The sequence below is a fragment of the Limulus polyphemus genome, unplaced genomic scaffold (assembly GCF_000517525.1).
Source record: "Limulus polyphemus unplaced genomic scaffold, Limulus_polyphemus-2.1.2 Scaffold2562, whole genome shotgun sequence".
In the NCBI taxonomy this organism is placed as follows: Eukaryota; Metazoa; Arthropoda; class Merostomata; order Xiphosura; family Limulidae; genus Limulus; species Limulus polyphemus.
The window spans coordinates 116845-120914 of NW_013668172.1; the positions used below are offsets into that span (position 1 = coordinate 116845).

General features: G+C 32.0%; 1 protein-coding gene across 5 annotated transcripts in view; it reads right to left on the minus strand.

The window, feature by feature from the left end:
- The window catches only part of LOC106467307 (protein lev-9-like), a 63062-nt gene that overhangs the window by 11560 nt on the left and 47432 nt on the right, over window positions 1–4070 (minus strand). The gene's annotated exons all lie outside the window — the stretch shown is intronic.

Consider the following 4070-nt stretch of genomic DNA (forward strand, 5'->3'; position numbering starts at 1 on the left):
AACAGCAAAGATCTCCGTCTCGGGGATAGATTACAAATCCCTCTCAACGTTAACTCCTCGTGAGGAATTCAAGGAAGTGTGGGGAGTAACCTCAATGGGTATATCCCAAATGGCCTTTGAACTCAAGAGAAGTTCACTGTGCTTAGGATGGGAAGTTTCTACTAAGATGTCTCCAGAACGTAGATTCTTAACTGACTTTGGAGAGCCAGCAAGCCCCTCTAAGCCCTTCTGAATAAAAAAAGGAGACATTTGCCCTAAAGATTTATCTGATAGTGAATGTATGATTAAAAAGCAAGGTACAGGTGTACTGGGTGATGGAGACTGCTGTTCAGAGTCTTCTAGGCGTGGTCATTTACCAATAAGCAGATTTTTAACATTTTTTTTTATTTGGAATGGGGGATCCATAATTAAAGAGAGAGATTCAGTGCCCACTGACCCCACCCGCCATGGAGTCCTATAAGGGGACGCACTACAATGTCAAACAAGGACACTGCAGCAACGCCAGGGTTTCGTGAGCACTATACCCAAACACCAGTATCAGACACGATGTCCACAACACCCGTTGAGAACGCCCAACACTGGTACTCAGTTGACCCTAGCCCCAGTGGACAAGCCGATTGACCCTAGGGGGGCCACCCCAAGGCCACCCGTCTACAGGAATTCAAGGCCAAAGTGGTGTGTTGCAGTGCCTCAGACACCACTCAACCACCAGGATCCTCTCCTACCCTTCACGGGTCGCCACGCACAGCAAACACGTGGGTGGGTGTTTAGATCCCAGAGGAAGTAACTGAAAATACAGAACCTTCTCTGGGAGGTCCCTCACCACGTACAGGAATCCACGTCGAGGGGGAGGTAAAAGTGAAATCTCATGTTGACTGATCTGTGTTAAAGTGTGTATTATAGGGTCTTCCTACCTGTATTCATGCAGTTAGGAATCAAACTTTTAGGAATATTTTGGTCCAACACCTGCTATTTGTCACACAATATAGTTATGTCACAAAACTTAAAGGTTTAACGGAATTTATGAAACTAAAAAAACCTAAATATGATTGATAAGCCAGTACATTTTGGCACCTACTCACACACATATACATGTTTGTAAATAAAACAGGTCTAACATTGTAAATTACAATACTTGTGTATAGGCAACAAAATCAGCACTTATATAACAATGATGGAAATTTGTATATAACCAAAACCAAAATGTTTACTTTAAAATTCAAAAATAAAATCATTACTTATAACAAATTTGAACTATATAAGCTATATAACCATACCATTTGTCAACAAAGTACAAAAGATAAAATTTTGAAAAGAAAAAATGTCTGTTGCAATAGAACCCAAAAGTGTTGAGGATATTCCATATACCAGAAATAATCCAAAAACACAAGTGAATAATGTGATAGCTGTTACAAAAGGTCAATTAAAGTTCAGGTGTTTTAGCTCACAATGTCCCAACACTTACTACCATTCATCACCTGCAGCCAGTTGTGATATGGTGGTCACCCCTAAAACACTAAGTTTTAAAAGTAGACGTTAATTTGTTGTTAAAACCACCCTTAGTTCTACCCTTGTAGACACTCAACCTCCACCCATTAGACAATTACTACTAATTAACAAGAAGAATAAACCTTTAATCTAAATAGTTCAGTAATAATTGAACACCCATCTTTCTCCCTTAACAATCTCATTCAAGTTACCATAAGTTGGCCCTTCCAGCCCAGTACTGGTCAAGTCACCTTTCAAATAGGAAAATGAGATTTAAATTAGTATTTATGATGTAGATGTTTTTGAAATACTAGCATCTTCTTCAGGATCACAAAATAAACATTTCATTTACAAAAAATTTAAATTGTAGGAAGTTATGGTATTTATTACAATATTGTGTAAAAATTATCAACAATTTCCCAACCTTTATAGATATTACCTTTCAATTTATCTGCTAACCATTGAATGTTATCTATAAATAAAGTACTATTGTTAAAAAAAAAGAGTTAAATATATTTTTTATTGAAAAATTACTATTCCTTTTAATAAGGTTTGTTGAACTACACTGTTTAGGGTGGATAGACCAAGGATGAGAAAGTTATTCCCATCTCTGACTTCCATAAAAACAATATCTAAATCTAATTAATATGCACAATGATTGCTGTTCCTACTACTTTCTAACAAAAGTTTTGTTATAGATTTGAGCATGATCAAAATTTAAATTACTAATGAAAATTATATCTTCAGTATAATGAAAATAAAAGGCATATAAATTTTATTTGTTTAAAAAAATTACATTCATAAAAGTACAGATTAGCCAAATTTTAATGAAAATTAGCTTCCACAGGAATATCAATTACCTGTTTAAATATTTGTTCATTAAAAAACAACACAGTTATTGTACACAAAAATTAAGTACATTTTTGCAATGATTTTTTGTAAACATGTATTTAAAAATAACTGTGTTCAAACCTTAAAATTGACCAATTAAATTATTAGACTATAGACAGATATTTTAAATCTATTATAGTGTACACAGCAATAAAATTATATGAAAAAACAGAAATGGCTGATTGCAGGAAATTTAAAGTAAATAAACATTTCAAAACTGGCACACTTTTTTATAATTCAGAAATAATGATCCAAATCATCTCCTGACAAAAATTTTCTTTTAACAAATACAACATCTATAATTCTATTAAATATAATAGTGGCTGGTTTATTAACAGTATTTATGGAATTTGTAATAAATCTAGATTTAATAGATATTTCATGGAGTTTTGTAACTGCATAAAAGAAGGGTAAATTGAAATATGCAGAATCTATATTTATATTCCATTTTTTAAGTTAATGATAACTGTATTTTTATTTACAGTACTTTTCATAAATAATTTAGTGGTATTAATTTTATAGAATTTATGCATAAACTTTCTTACATATAAAACCAAAATTACAACCTGCTCTATCAATAAGGGTAATAAATTGTTCTTGAAACGCATTGTCTGTTTTGTATTTAGACATATTCAATATATTTAATGTCTTTTATAAAATGGATTAAGAAATGATTTCCACTAACAGGAAACAAGGAGGATAAGATTTTTCATTATTCATTTTGATAAAATAATTAACATTTAACAATGTATTTTATAAAATGAATTAAAAAATGATTTCCACTCAAACAAGAAACAAGGAGGATAAGATTTTTCATTATTCATTTTGATAACATAATCATCAACATTTTTGCTAAACATTTTAATATTTCAGTTTTTTTGTCTTCTTTAGAATTCTAAACATGCTACCTTTTTCCAAAATTATTTTTAAATCTTCATCTTTAATGACCTCCAAACTACTTGGAACAATATGATTATTAAAAAAATGAGTTAAATTATTATTAATAATTCACAAGACAGATTTTCAATTTCTTCTGGATTAAAATCTTAAATTTTTTGTAACCATTACAAAGTTTAACAAGTGTCAGAGCTTACAATTTTTTTTGTGTAACCAGAATATCTATATTTATGTCAATTACTTTTGACAGAAAAGCTGTACAACTGGTGAGTGTGTGTTCCCTGATAAATCAACTAAGCAGTAATATGAAAACTGAAATTGGTTAAGTTACGAGTCATTGAGGCCAAGAAAGATATAGAGGAGCTATGTCCAATGGAGAACATCAAGAGTACTGAGCAGGTCCAAACACATGGTGTTAAGTTCAACACAATAAAGATTGACAGCAGGATGTGGAGGAAAAGGTCAGGACTGGTCAACACACCAAAAGTCATGTAATAGATGTACCAACAGAAACTGACACTGATCTTAGCTACAGATGGTTCAATAAGGAATTAGGTGAATACATGGAATGGTCATCTAGTGGTTCAATGGTCAAGTGGCTAAAACTTAGTCACATATAAATCAAATTGAACTGGGCATTATTACTAAAACCATGAGGAGATTACTGTAGGGAGGAAAGCCAGTGTAAAAATCCTGAAGTAAATAATAGTAGCATAATCAATGGTATTAAAATCATATATATATATATATATATATATATATATATATATACACACACACACACACACACACAC